Source organism: Neopelma chrysocephalum, unplaced genomic scaffold (assembly GCF_003984885.1).
Source record: "Neopelma chrysocephalum unplaced genomic scaffold, ASM398488v2 Primary Assembly neopelma1_45, whole genome shotgun sequence".
Lineage (NCBI taxonomy): Eukaryota > Metazoa > Chordata > Aves > Passeriformes > Pipridae > Neopelma > Neopelma chrysocephalum.
This window is the reverse complement of record NW_020897704.1, coordinates 10197244-10213573: the sequence shown is the minus strand read 5'-3', so window position 1 is coordinate 10213573 and position 16330 is coordinate 10197244. Positions and strand designations below refer to the sequence as shown.

Here is a 16330-nt window from a genome sequence, read left to right as displayed (position 1 = left end):
ACTAACTATGGAACAGTTCCGTAAGGATACCACAGCATATATTTATAATTTAAAACATGATAAATTGTAACTGGGAAACAAATGGAAATTTTCTTGTGCACTGAAAGCTGCAGAAATACAAAGAATTGACAAAAGGCTATGTGAATTCTAGAAGTATATCTAAACATTAAAGCAAGAATAGCTATTAATAGAAGGCTTTACTGAGATATAATTATCTGACTAGTTATATATATTTCAGGACACAGAATTATTCTCCAGGAAACCTGTGAAGATGCCTAGCTCCAAAAATCTCTCAGTAAAAATATGTTCAACTCACTGAACAAGCGGTCAAGAGACTTTATGGAGTGCATCTTTAAACACAGGTGTAGGTCCTACAGAAAGCTCCTAAAATAAAACTGAATATACAATAATAATTGTTTAAGAACAAAAGAAACAAACATAATATGAAAATTTTTAAGAATCTTTACTAGTGAAAGACTATTCCTGTACTTCCCATATCTTCCACACAGCATAAACACAGACATCATACAAGCACAGTTACCTAGTATTACCCAGCACTGCCAAAAATGCAGATTTAGACAAGTTCTTGCAAGCACAGAGGAACTTGAATTTATTCACAGTACTATAGTGACAATATCAGTTCGTTTCCCTTTCTTCAAATTCAAGGATTATTTCAGGATAAATAGGTTTCTGAGGCCTTTGCAGAGGGAAAGATCTTTTTCAATGTATCTTCAATTATTTGACATCGAAGTATAACTTTAAACTAGCTGACAAATACATCATCTCAGCATCTTCCTGCCTTCCTGATGAGAACAGCCATGTGAGCTATCAACATCCCTGTTTTCTCCCATATATTTCTATTTGACAGACCTGACTTGTTTCGAGAATTCTGCTTCTCACACTTAACAGCTTCACAGATTAATAACAAAACAGCTGTGCAAAGAAAGACCCATCCACCCAGCTGACCACCCTCCCAGACATAAATAACCTTTTTTTTCCACACCTTTAAGTACGGTAGTGTATTTGAGTTTTTTGCACATTTACAACTATTAAACATAAAAGATACTAGTAAACTGTCAAAATTTTACATCCCAATTACACTTAAATTTCAGTTCCTCAGAGTTCATTGTAAAGAAATTTGTTTTTCTTAGACATTAGACTGTGTCTCTTCTGCTGGTGAAAAAGCTTAACTGGTAAGTAAACCCATTAACAAGTACAAACATAATCCTTCTGCAGTAACAAGAAACTCTTCCAGTCAGCAATAGGGCACAGCAGCTTCACAGGTAAAATCTAAAAATGCCTTAAAACCAACCAATCTTTCTAAAACTCTTTACCATATTAAATTTCCTTAAACTAATCAACTTGAACTTTGTCAGTTAAGATGTGTTGAACCCTTAAAATCACTGGTATAAAGCCAAGAGAACTGAAAAACTCTACTCTTGTAGAGCTGGAACTGGGCAGCCCAGGGCTCCTAGGACCACTTCTCCTGAAGGTGTGCCATGGGAACACCTGGCACCTACATGGGTAGCTGTGTCCTACCATCATGGGAACACCTGGAATCTGCATGGGGTACCTGTACCCTACCACTTACAGGAGAAGTCTCTCTTGCTGTCACCACAAGGACCTTGCCTCGAGGCAAGAAGGTTTGCACTCTATCCAATATGGTTCACGTACATACTCTTTGTCACTGGCATGAATCTGGATTTCAGATAGTTTATCATTATTCCAATATTCTAATATCTCAGACTGAATTCTTGACACATCTTATACCCATTGTAAAATCATGCATCCAGTTAGGAAAAATGCCATCACTGTATCTCCCGAGTTCCCATAAACCACGCTTATGGCCAATTTACTACAGTTACAAAACCTCCCTCAGTTTACCTTCCATCTTACCAGGTTCTATCAATGATTCACATTCATCACTCTCTTTTATATAGAAAGTACTTTTAAAATTCTGTGCTAGACACAGGTTATGCAGTTAAACCTGGTAGTAATGTAACTCTTCCTCTGTTATCTGCCCACTGGGGATTGCATTGTGTAAATAGGTTAAGTTAAATAAGTGTGAAACCTGGCAACATCCACTCAGCTGAAAGACAGAGTCCACAGGCCTTCTTTTTGATGACAAAATCTGATGCCTTTTTAGTCAGTCAGTTATATCCTGAAATGCAGAAGGCCAGGAGGGTGAATTTATGCTCAACAGAAATAGGGAGGACAGAAGGAGTGACTTCATCCCAGATCAGAATCTATTTTGGGAAACGAGTAAAAGACAAAGCGCAGCTGAAGGCCAGATCTCATCTCCAGGGAGCTGTCAGTCACCCTGGGAGTTAGACTGGCTTAAGCATGCTAGCTGAAAACAGGAAAAGAAGCTATGCTGAAGCCAGATCGGAATGAACAGTAACAAGGACTGTAACTGTTCCACTCAGCTTAAGTATAGCAATGGATTTCTTACGCTCTTCATTTTAGTTGGTTAAATTGTTTCTGCTTTTACCTCCAACCTGTCTACTATTTACAGTAATTTCATGGGCAGTAGCAGAGCACTGACACCCATTCCCCAGAAAGCAGCAATTCTACAATGGGTGACACGTCAGTGTGGGCTCCCTTTGCCAACAGGAGATGCAATCACACTGCCAAACATGAGATGCTCATGAGGAAGAGAGGGGTGAGGCACAGAAGTGTCCCACCAGCAAATACTAGCCAGGACTTTGTATCATGCATCCAGGCACCAGGACAAAGGCTGTGTCTTGTGGTGCCCTAAAAAATGTGAACGTGAGCTTCTGTCCCACGCAGCATTTAAAGAAAACTCAAAGGGCAGCTGCTAAACTAAAATGAGAAAGAAACACTGGAAAATACTGTCGTTTTGACATGTATATGAGGGTGTTCTCTGAAGTAGGAGGTTGTAATTTGCAGGTTCAATCCAGCAGCTGACTAGCTGGAGGAAGCTGCTCAGAAGAGTTTTGGGTTTTTTTTACCTAATTGAACATTTTGTGAGGCCTAAGCAGTAGATTGAGATTAGGCGGTTTATTAAACAAAAAAGGACACTTCCAGAAGACAATACACAAAGAATGTGTCATGAAGCAGAACAAGCTGACTTAAGGCCATCTAATTTGCTTCAGCCTGACATGGTGGAGAAACTGTAAGCCATGACTGGCACTGTGCTTTCACCAAGTCCCGAAATCCTTCTGAAAAACAGTTTCTTTTAGTTTGTATCTTTCAATGCATCTACATGGTTACACTGCTTCACCTGCAGAGGCTGCAGATGCCTCACTCTGGGTCAATAAATTGCCCAACACAGAAAATTTCAGGAATGATTCACCTGACCAACCTGCAGGAAACCACTAAGCAGAGAAATAAGAACTTCTATTGAGTAATTCACCTTTTTAAAGACTCTGCTTTAGGGAGAGAGTAAATGCATACTGTGTGGACCTACTTCTCTTCACTAGTTATAAAGGGAATCTAAAGCAGTACCACAGATACACACAGGTAGCAACAGTGCCTGAAATCATGTCAGATGCATTCTCACCCTATAAATGTATTTGCACTCCTTTGCATAGACCTACTTTGGAAATATGTCTTGGAAATAATGAGATCAAGTGTTCTGGATTTTACACTTTTCTATGTTTAATACTTAAGAACAGACATGAAATTTGACAGCATGGATTTATCTCACATGTTGAGACATGTGCTATGGTAAGACTGCTTTTGGATTAAAATCTTGTTTTCACTATGAAGCAATGAATGTAGAATTTAGATTAGGCCATTAATCAAATCATCAGTTCTCCCTAGGGTTATAAAAAATGCTAACCAAGTTTGTCTTTTTCTTATAGAAAAGCTCAGACTATTGATACATATTTTCCTATAATTTGTTTAATGCTTCAAAGTGACTAACATTCCCCTCTTTCAACAGGTGGAAGCTCAGAAGAGACACTGATTTGTGAGCTGGTTTGCTACTACTCCCTTCACAGACTACACATTTTATGAAAAAGCTCAGTTTCACACAAAGTAACTAAGGTCTTGTGTGCATCCTTACAGACAGTTTTGGAAAGCTCCATTTATTTGATTTCTCTAAAACAGCCTCAGCAAACGCATTCTCTTTAGAGCAGGAAACAGCACCATAATTTAGGAGTATGGAGAAGACCCTAAAATAAGACTAAAGCAGTGCTTTTCCACAAAGCATTCGATCTAACTCCAGGATCACAAGATTAACATATTTCGATAGCACAAACTGAACTACAATTGCCAAGCTGACATTGTCAACAATCAATACATTCCTAATAGAGGCAGCTGATATTGCCATACCTCTGGCAGAAGGCAATCAATCCATCTGGTTATTGGCCTCCTGCCTGATCATAACAACTTATTATAAAGCACAGAATTCATTTACAGAGTTTCTGCGTCAATAGGGCTTGGCTCTGGGATTTCTCCCATAAACTACAAATAATTGGGATGCTTTACTATTAGGTTTAATGTTTTCCATACTGCAGAAGGAGGCTTTTACAATCTCTTTCCACCCAAGAAACACAGAAGTTTGGTAGGATCAGTTCACTACTTTTTGTAAAAAAAAGAACCATTTAGCAGAAAAACACAGAAGAATCTGAACTCCATTAGCTATGCCACTTAATATATTAGCTACTTAAAGGATAATTTGCAAAAAGAAGAGACATAATTTAGAGGTTCCAAGTGTAGAATTTGAATGAATGTGTCAGACCAAATAAGGTCCTTGACTGATGAGGATGAATTAAAATAAATGTTTTGCTTTAAAAAAATACATTAACTAAAATTTAAGAATAAATCATAAGTAAGAATTTATGTTCTTGGAATGGCTTCTAATTTTGCAAAGAAGAAATATTTCAAGATGTAAAGAAAGCAATAAGCTCTGAGTTCAGGCAATAATTTAAAATGTACATAATAACATTGATATTGCACCTTCAGGACATTCTTGTAGCTTCCAGAATATCTCTTTATTTTATTTTATTTAGCTTCCTCGGAAAAATGAAAATTTAATATTCTAGGAATATAGAAAAGGAGCTCTATAGTGAAGAAATTCAAAATCTTATATAAAACACAGTCATATTTTGGGAAGAAAAATTTGAAGGGACTGTTAAGTCCTTGACCAGGAAAAAAGACTGAACATCATACTCATACTATTCATGTTAGAACAAGCAGCAATCATTGAACCATTCCGTCAGGGGTATTTCTGTTTTGTTTTGGTATTTCTTCCTTAATATTTTCAAAAGCCAAAGAAATAGAAGAAAAACAGCAAATGCTCTCTGTAATAGAAAAGACAGGATTTATCTCCAAGTCTTTGAATCCTCTGAGAAGAAAAGCACTGTACAAGTAATCAAAAGTGGGTAATGGTTCATGGTGCTTAAATAATGAGATGCTTTAAAACAACTGGTGTCAGAAAGCGCTTAAGGAATTCCTTTAAGGAATCTCAGAGAATCCTAAACCTGAAACACTTGGAATAATTTCTCAACTTCTGAAAATTATTTTCCTTGTATTATCCAGCTAGCCCAAGTCTGAGGACAATGTGTGTTGATCCTGATACCTCTGACTGTAACAGCTTATTGAGTTTTTCATGCTTGCCAAATTAATGACTGAATGATTAATCATATTTTATATGAAATCCCATTAGCTGCTGGTTTCAACCAACTACTGAGAATGCATCTCCAGAGCTGAAGAGCAGACATCATCCCCAAGACACAGGAGAGGGGTCCAACATGTTAGGGTGATATTCACCTATACATAAAAAATACAATCAACTTATTTAATTGCCTTTTGTGGTATCAAGTCCAGGCATTAATTGAGATTAGACTTCCACCCTGCAGGAGTTTATAACTGAACTTTACGTGGTCCAACTCTCATTACAGTTGTTCCAAAATTGCAAAATTCCAAATCCTTTACCATATCAACATACCTTTAACAAAATCCTTTTCTGAATCATTTAATTTGGTATGAAATAACTTAAGAGCTTAATGTAACAAAATACCGTAAGGATTGTGCAATCATGCTCTTTTTCTACCTGTAAACAAAATAACATACAAGATATAAAGAAATCTTTTAACCACTTTCTCAGCAAGATAAAACGAAGTACACAGTACTCCTAAAACCAGCTTTTATGCTTGGATGATTTTTTCTGGAGTTTAGCCAGTATACCTTAAAAAAAAATCACACATTTGTTATGTGAGTCACGATCTAACCAGCAAAAGACAACATGAGAAAGAAGAGAATGTTTCATGAAGTTATTTCATGTAACTCCCTCCTCTAGATTTTTAATTCCATTTTTTAAAGTTTAAATGCTTTTTGAAGTGATTTATCAGATAGACATTTCTAAGTATTCTCTGACCAATATAAGTAGCTTCCTAATGACTGTTTCAACAAAGCTCTTCTCATCTTTCCATCAAAAAAAATAAATTACAAAACCTTACCTGACTTTTGATTATTTTTAAATTAGACCTACTGCCATCTTTAGCTTTTATTACTGTACAGTGAAATAGTAATTATTCTGAAATTATTTTATTATATAATAGCCTCCCACACATTCTATTTAAATACCTATTAATGAATTCCTTTAATGTGCCAAACACTGAATTCATATTTTTGGGTTCTCTCATTTAAATAGCATGTATACAAGTTTTTCATTGACAGTAATACCATGTCTTCAGGGTACTGGTATAAGACAATTAATTCATGTACCTCAAAAAAGAAGTGGAGAAAATATAATCTTTCACATTACTTATACCATTGTAACTGACCTTTTATTTACATAAACCTTTCCTGAGGTGTCATTTCACTACTGTTCCTGATGATTTGTGAGCTTATTAGATTTCATACTTCCCTCCGAAGTTCACAATATTCGACATTGAGACAGGAGGACTAGATACATTTCCCTGGAACTGTCAGACAAATCTCATTGTTGGAATATGTCCTGAATAATGATTCACCCGCAAATGAAAGCTCGCAAGTCAATGTAACACCATCTAATAAGAGACATGGATTAATTCTTATAAGATCACATAATAAAAAAGGCAATCACAAATTCACTGTATGCCATTACAATGAGGATTCATCATGCTTTTCAATTCAAAACCATCACAGGCCTCATAAATTTGCTGGAGTTTAAATCTGGTGCCAGAATTCCAGTGCATCTTTATCCCTTCACTGGAAGAATTTGGTTCCAGGACGTCTTTTCTCTCTCCCTCTCTACCCTGTTCTCCCCTACTTCATTGAATTATTCAGCTTGTTAAATTTAGCTATGTCAAATAAGAGGATGGGTGGGGAAAAAAAAAATCACAGATACCCCAAACCACATAAACATCGTAACAGAGATGCAGCTCACATCCATTTTCTTGCTACTCTGGAGTATTTCATTTGAGGAACTTGTATAAATTAAATGGGCAAAACAACGGATTTGGGAGTTGTAAGGTACATTTCTCTTGAAATACATATGACTAATGCCAACTGAAAGAATGCTTTTTTTCATAAATGAGATCTTAATTTTTTTTCATTTCCCTAAGAAGAAACCAGAATTATAGCCCTCCTAGATCAACATTTGTCTTTTTTGCAACATGTTATGGATATTTTTCTTGTCACTAGGCAGACTGGGGAAAAATCAATGGAGAGTTTGCTTAGTCCAGCCCCTCTCTGCCTTTTCCTAGTCAAACACTAGTCTGTTCCTAGTCAGAACAAAATTCCTATCTCCATGAATACTCAGAGAAAACTAAGAACTGATCCTTCTCATCTAAGTGTTTTCTCATTGAAATATTTTTAACTTTTAAATCCCATCCTCCTTTGCATTTCTACTTTTCTTAATAATTTCACTGATTAAGCCAAGATGTTCCAATATAGTCCCTGGATAAGTTATAATACACTTAGCCTTTTAGATTCTGAACAAAATATGCCTTCATATTGCTTATCGTCTCCATAACTCCCTGAAAACAGATTATTTAAATCTTCGTTGCCCTGATCAAGCATGACAGACACTTTCTCTTCTACAAATGACATTATGAAAATTCCTTGTAAAGATTCTGTCTCTTTCTCAGCTCAATGTTTTAAGCTGAACTAATTGTTGTTTTTGTATTCCACCTGGCATTCTAGTCTTTCTTTCTTCATTCTCTTCACTGCAACAAATGTTTACAAACCACTGAGGAGAAGCATTAATAAAGTAGAGATTATTTTTAAACAGTAATAATATAAACCAAGATCAGAGCACATTTAATTGCAATCTCAGGAAGAGAGATGCTGAAAGATCTGTGAAGCCATGGCATGGTAGCATTACACTTTCAAAACTACATCATCAAAAAACAAACAGCAGCCTTTTTTCTATTGACTATCATATATCAGATGCATCATAAGAAAGAAGTAATGAGAAAAAATCAAAACTCATCTGCTACAAATAGTTATGATGATGGGATAGATGTGCAGAAAGTTGAGATCTATTTTAAACCTCAGTAATTACAAACTAGTTTTTAAAAACACTCCAAGGATCAGCTTTTTTCAGAAAATTTGAAAGACAAAAATAAATTTTCTCGAGTGGTGTGAAAAGAATATGCTCTGTTCTCTCAGTCTGCCTCTTTAAACTCAAAAAATCTCAAAATAATCTACTCCTACCCTAAATGGTTAGCTAGTGGACTAGATATATTTCATAAGGAGATATTAATTCTGAGTATCCACCAAAAGTGGAAAATTGCAAAAATCACTATGAGTAACTGCAAAAAATCAAGCCACCTGAGCAGCATTAAAGAACACAACATTAGCTGAGGATGTAAGTAAAGCAGAATTTGGAATCTTGCACCTGCAAATCACAAATTCAAATATTAACTGGATTGAAGGACGATGAGAGATAAATTGTTTGTCTCAGTTTCAGTCCTGGTGGAAAGTGGGCATTTATTAAAACCTTTGTAATGTGTATCACTGACTGACAATCTTATTTGCAGCCTCAGGAAGGAGACCTGTGATTGCAAAGGTCTGAGAGGAGATAAATTAATCTTTTAAAATGATTCCTACAGAGTAGAGACAGAGTACAACAGCAGGGCAATGCACTGAGCTACACAAGTTTTGCGGGCAATACTAAAAATAATTTAAGAACAACTGCAGCAGAGCTGACTTTCCACTGTATATATTTTGATGCTAATCTTATGTAATACATTTGGTGCTGATCAGCATTACAAAGATCAGTGCTCTAAAAATATCTGAACATGACAGATAGATAGATATTCTCCATCCGTTACATTCACTAAAAATAGAATATTAAATTACAGAAGGGGTTGGTTGCACTGGCATCCAAAAAGGTGTCATTGGAGTTGGCTCAAAGAAATACCTGGCTACTTGAAGAAAGTGTTGAACTCTGAAAAGAGTTAATATCCAAAAGTTTTCTTGCACCCATCCAGCAGTATGTGCAGTTGCCAATTAGCCACAATGTACTCTTTTCAAGGACTAAACTCTGGTAGAAACACCAAATGCTATTTGAAAATAAGTCAGGTACAGCTGACAATACATAAAGAGGGAAAAACATGTTTAGGAAAGCATGTATTTTGTAGTTCTGTAAATCTAAGAAAATATTAAGACCAAAAGCAGTGTTACTACAGAAGAAATCAGCATCTCCTAACTTTTGCCTTAGAGATTTATTCACAGCAGAAGGAAGAAAGTATGAATTCCAGATGCAAGAAAAAAAATTACCCCAATCTGTCAACATTTTAAGCTTCCTCTTGAACAGATTTTGCATGTCGCTCTTGTTCAGTCTCATTCACATATTGGCTACACCCATAGCAGTAAATCAGATGGTGCCAGGAAAAGTCCCTGGATCTGGCACGTGACCGTCTGTACCGCTAAGCTGTTAGGACAGTCACTAGCAGGTTCTTGGCCTGGGCCAACAACTATTTTCCCTGATCTCCAGCCACGGCTCAGGAGAGGCAATATTGCAGACTGTTGCCAAAAGGGCTCTGGCAGCCACAGTGCTTTGGGGAAGAGGAGACCTCCCCAGTTGTGAGGCACTGCCTGGCCCCTCTGGCCACAGGGGTGTTCCCAGACACCTCTTGCTCTCTGGTACAGACATCACTGTTATCTCCCATCTCGGAGAGATATTCACAGCTGGGATGGCAAATTAAGTCCTGAGTGTCAATCATAAACCTTTACTGACCTTGTCCTCTGAACTGAGAAGCAGACATTAACATAAACACCAGGGCGACCACGTGGAGCAATTCAATACACAGCCTTTCTGTGGCAAAAACAAACACGTTTTGCTGATCCTTGAAGTGAGGCCAACACTAATCAGAACAAGCCTCAGTGATACTAATTTGCCTTCAAACAGATGAGATCAAGCTCATTTACTTACTTACATTTACTGTTCTGAGGACAGTTATGTTTTTCTTTCCACAGCCATACCCTCTTTGAAAAACAAACCCAGACCATTTGGGGACAAGAAGTCAGTGATTGGGTTACATATGTATATAGTGTTTGACCCTGAAGAAGGGGCTGACACAGCAATGAACAGTTACATTTTTCTACTTCTTATGCTCTTTTTGGTATTTACTTTCTTAAATACTAATGCACTAAAAACATCTGTCATCAAGTACATGCTACTCATCATTATGACAATAATACTTTACAATAACATGGTCCCAATTACAGTATTTAGTACCAGTTAATTGAAAAGTAAATCTCAGTAAACCTTTAGAAGTTTAGAAATAATGTATATTAGTTTTAATAATAGAATTTTTATGTTATAGTCACTTTACATTTAAACATTAATCCGGTTAAATATTCAGAGTTGTTTTACACCTGAAATCCAGTTTCACCATTGCATTCAAAAACAGGATCAGGCTAAATCAAAGCTTCCCAGTTACTTCCCAAGAAACTTTTTGTACTTGGCAGGTACCCACATATTACTGCTGATATTACTGCTCTAGTGCTCTGCTACTGGTGCACACTCTAGAACCATGCATAACAATACATAACTCAAGTATTTACTTAAGTAGATGTAAATAAATCTCAATATACCACCGATATCCAGGGTAGTGAGAAAGAGGCTGCCTACTCTGTATCACAGATATTAGCTGATGCTGACTTTTCCCTCAAAACAATCCAGAATCTTAAAACCTTATTCGCCCAAGAAAATCCACACAAATTTCTTTATGTCCCAAGTGTACAGTGATCCATTGTTTTTGGGATCAACATAACAAGTTCTCTCTCATTTTGCTATTTGGCACGTCCAGCAGTAGAGGTTGTCAATATGTGGATCGATGTCCTGCCCTGTGAGGATATGTGACAACCATCTGAACCTTGGTGCAGGGACTCTTAATTTTTGAGACTGATATGTATTCTGTTTAATCTTTAATCTCAAAATTCGCTTCTATTACTGGGTCTTTAGCATTTTAACTTCAAAATATGTAAAATACACCAAGCATCATTTTCTGTTTTCTTAAGAAGGCCAGGGAAGAATTCTTCAAAATGCCAGGAAGGACTGTGCTCTCTGCACAGCGCTTAAAAGTTTCTGAGTGGTTTATGCTAGGCAAACCTGATAATCAGAAAATGTCACAACCATTTCACAGGCTAAAATGCTTATGAGAAGCCAAGCCTCTATCATGACCTGTGGGCAAAGGATAGGTTGGTAGCTCTCCCAGAGCACTGCCCACAGCCTGTATTTCAGACCTCCATCTCATTCATCAGCTTTTGTGAGATGTATGGCATCAGTTCAACCACATTTAGTTAAGAGAATAAAAAAATTATTCAAATTCTCTATTTCCTTCCTCCCTCATTACACCCACTCTCCATTTCTACCTTTTGAGGGCTTCCTCTTTATGACTGCTTACAAGTCTGACTGTGGGAACGATCTCCATTATATCATCTGCCTGCAGCCTCTTGTCTGTTGGAAAGATCCCTTTTTTTAGACAAACATATTACTCCATAAAATACAATATTCCATATTTAGGAAACTCTCCAATTACAGGCAATCACAGCTCCCACTGATTTTAGCCTTATCTACCCTAACCTTAGGATAAATCTGCCTAGTATAACACGGTCATGCAGATTCTTGCTTTGTCTGTACCTCATTTAGATGTGAACTTTCCCTGCTTGTGCTCCAGGCTGAATTAGAGTGTTGTTGCAAGGTGCCACGGCTAAGCTGGTCACTCCAGACTGAAGCAGAGCTAAAATGTGCTCTGCCATCTGGGAACATAGTAGAGTGAGTTTGTGTCTGCCTAAATCATGTAAGCATATCATTACATATCCACATACAAAAATGTTTTTAAAGATAGTTTGATCCACCAGAATTTGCCAGCACAGTCACCCTTCCCTGTTCTGAAAAGCAAGTAGGCAACCTGATTTTTACAATCCTGCTTCTGCAAATGACTCTTTGCTTGTTTATTGGCTAAAATATGACAGGTCACGTTGTTTCTGATGACTTCTCTAGTGATGCCCTGTGGTGGGAGGAGGCAGCAAGACACAGCCTCCATCAGACAAGACAGGAAGGATTGTTATGGGACTCTGATCACAATTAATAAAGATAGTCTGACTGCAACTCTAGGGAGGAAACTAGTAGAGGTCTCCAGGTCAAAAAGTAGGAGAATCACACCTTCTCTAAACAACTGCATTTTCATGTTCACAGCACAACACATTTCATCTCTGTGCACTTGGTGGGTGTGTTAGTGTATTTCGATCCACCCACATGACAAGCTGAACAAAAACAGCACAAAAGTAAGAGAACATACAGTACTTACATTCAGATAACTAAAATCATCACTCTGAAACCAGAAAGAACGCAACAAAACCCCCAACAATAAATATTGTTTGAAATAGTCCTGTGCTGGGAAGGGAATAGACTAGAGGACCAAATAAGGCTCTTCCATCTTCAGTCTCTAGAAGGACAACGGATCTTGCAATTTATTTTTCTGCTTGTTGGCAAAATTACATATCTTGTAAACTTTCAGAGCTTTTAGCTTTCAATGCTTCATGACTTCTCTCAATGAGACATCCAGTTCAAGTATCAATAAAAGAAATAGCTATCAGCAGCAAACCAAAACACAGTGATTGCAAAGTTGCAACAAAGAGATTTTTAATTATAACAGAAACCAAGTACGTTTAAAATTCAGCTCAGTAAATGACAAAATTACAGGTAATCAACCGCAGAAACACAGTTGTGTTTTAATTCCAATCAACAGGTGACTCTCTTTCTCATTTTTATATAAATAAACGAGAAAATCTTTTTTAAAGTAGTGCATGAATGAAATCAAACAGGAATTCAAAAGATTTTTGCAATCAACCAGGCATCCTTTCCAAAAATGAACAGACAAAATCTGTTCACTTATTATGGATGATTACTGCAGAGCATTACACTAGAGCAGTGGTCTTCAAAGTGGGGCACCTGTACCACATGAGTCAAGCAAGAAAATCCAGTGGGATGCTGCATGAAAACATCAGAACTTCAACAGTACATCTATAAAAGTTATAAATAAATAAATATACACATAATGAGGGTGCATGATCAAAAAGTTTATAGTGATAGGGATGCATAACCAAAGAAGTTTAGAGACCACTGCCCTAGAGAATCCTGCCACAAAATTACTGCTGCTATGCCAAAGGCATCTAATGACGATGTTGGTAAGATATAAGCTCTCTTTTGCACTTCTCAACTATCAGTTATACAAATGGGTAAAAATGTCTCTAGGAAGTAGGTTTTTGAGCCCCTATCTTTTGTTAAGGAGCATGGATTCTCATAAAATCCGCAAATTACTCAACTTTTTCTTTGTTTTCAGGAAATTCAACTTACTGGTTTCTCACAAATCTTTTCCCTCCACTGTACTTATTGTAACCAATTGATGAAAGAGCTAATTCTCCTTATGTGGCCAGTTAAACAAGAGCACAACATTTGCATGTGTCAATGAAGACAGGTAACTTACGGTATTTGCAAATGGGAATGGATGGCCCCTCTGGAAAACTCTTAAATAAAGGAGAAAAGTTAGTGTTTTTTTTTATCTGGGCTACCTCACTTGCAAGAAGAGTGGCCAGTGAACAAAATCTGGCTCAGTAAGAGGCTGCTATGTTAAGTTTAAGCAATGGATTACAAGAAGAGGAAAAATGCAAAACATGATGATCGGACTTGTTAATCTCTTTTCCAATCTGGAATGAGAAGGATGTAGAAATGGTGACTAAACAGAAATCTCGTGGTGTCTCTAATGATTATGAAGATGTTTGGGCTACCTCATTTCAGGAAAATACGAGTAAGAAGAGACAAAATTATAATGGAACAGAGAAAATATAACAAGCACCCTTCCTCAGCATCATCTAACAAAACACAGGATAGGTGGTAAAGATGAAAGCTATTACTCTTAAATTAACAAATATTTTTCTGAATTTAGTGCAATGTATAATTACCCTTTCAAACTCTGTACAGTAAGAACATCTGCAATTACACTGAGCAAAATTAGGACAATAATTCTGAATGCTGCATGGCATACACCAACCGCATCAAGCCTCAGCAAGGGGTTAGCGAAGATTCACCCAAAAGCACAATATATCTACCTACTGCTGCCAGAGGGTTACTTATATCTGCTCTGAAAGCTTTTGAACTGGTTAATATAATAACAGGTCTCAGGCACAGCAAGAGCAAGTTCTTGGTGTGAAGAAAGATGAAAACCAAAAGCCAGCAGCATACAAAGCCACAAGTAACACAAATGGATTTACAAGAAGATTGGATTTACAAGAAGAGGCCATTTTTTCTTACACATTTTTGCCTTAGTACTATATGTACAGACTGCTAGATGCTGCTTTTGCTCAAAGGTAAAATCTTTTGAATCTTAAGTAACATTTTTCTTGTTTTTTATCCTATCTAAAGATATCTGGAGAAACAGTGATGAAATCTAAGGGAATTGCAATTCCTTCTTTTGAGAAATTGAATAAATAAAAAACCTGACATCAGAATGTTTCAATATTTTTAGGACTGCACGTTTCAGTTTTTCACCATTCAAATCTACCTGCAATATTACAACAACATTAAAAATTTTTTTCTAATTACTTGTAAAAGCCCCACCCCCATCTTTCTTCACTGAGAATTCTGAGATGCTTTTGTTTACTTTTAATTTGGAAGAGAACTCAAATCCAAATTCCTCCAGGAAATTAAATTTCCATCTTTAGCACTGCTCTACTACAGCTATCAGACACGAAGCATCTGGGTGGATATGTTACATGGTCACCCTTCTCAGCTTTAGAAAGCTATCATTGGAGGCTGGATTGAAAGATTGAATTAAGATTGCATTCTTGGCTACACCACTAAAACATAATGAAACAGTGCTGTCTGACATAGCTCCTGTTCTACACATGGTGCACATTTCAAGCTCAATCTGTCTGCCCAAAAATAGGTACCAAAAAAAAAGGCTAAGATGTTCTAGATTACATCCCCAGGGCTGGCAAGCACAGTGCAGGACAAGTGGGAGAGCCATAACCTGCTGGAGAGGCAGCTGGAGGCTAGGAATGATATTCCAGCACTTCAGAGATGGCACTCACACCTATGCCTTGGCAACTGTGTTGAGTACTTCTGATTTTTAATTTTGTAATGTGTATCAGCAAGTAAAGAAAAAAGTTTAAAAATAAAAAGTTGCCGCGTAATACATTTTTTATATTGTTTTACAGTTTGTAGGTATGTGCTTGAAGGACATACATGTTCATCCTGCTAGTCTGACTAGTTCCATCACTTAGCTTTTCAAAGTTTCAGGTTTGCATTTTCAGTTGTCTGATTCAAGAAGTTTAAGGGCTCAGACTCCCTCTTTACTCCTACGTTCCCTTACTTTAAGGTCAGCTAATATAAAGCCACAAATCATATAGTTATTAGCTTGTTTCTATGTATCTCTTTTTCCAGGGTTTCTTAAGAATTTGCCAGCTGTCTGATCACAAAACAAGCCAGTGGCCAGAATCAAGCTCTAACAGAGATGATGAGCTCAACAGACCCTCGTCCTTCCACAGTTACAGCTGATACGTCTTTTTTTTTTCCAGTTGAACGCCATTATTTGACACTACCCTCCATGATATATAGACACAAATGTAATTTTTTTTACTTATGATGACTCTTGCAACCTACTAAAAATCCTCATTTCTGTCATAAGCAAATTTCACTCCGAAAATATGAAGCCATGATTTGGTGTCTTTAAAAGCAGAGCCAACTTAAGCATTATGCTTTAAGTAGCTAACAAAATAATATAAACATATATTTTTATTTTGAAATTTAAAATATTCTTTATGGCCTTCATGACTGCTTCACCTATGTACCTTTTCTATACACTAGTTTGCAAACTTCCAAGACAATTCATCCAACAGACAAGGTAAACAAGGATGTGTTATT

At 36.9% G+C, this 16330-nt stretch overlaps 1 protein-coding gene across 1 annotated transcript in view; it reads right to left on the bottom strand.

Annotated features, from left to right (window-relative positions):
* COG5 (component of oligomeric golgi complex 5) overlaps window positions 1–16330 on the bottom strand; it is a 182208-nt gene that overhangs the window by 25848 nt on the left and 140030 nt on the right. The window lies entirely within an intron of this gene.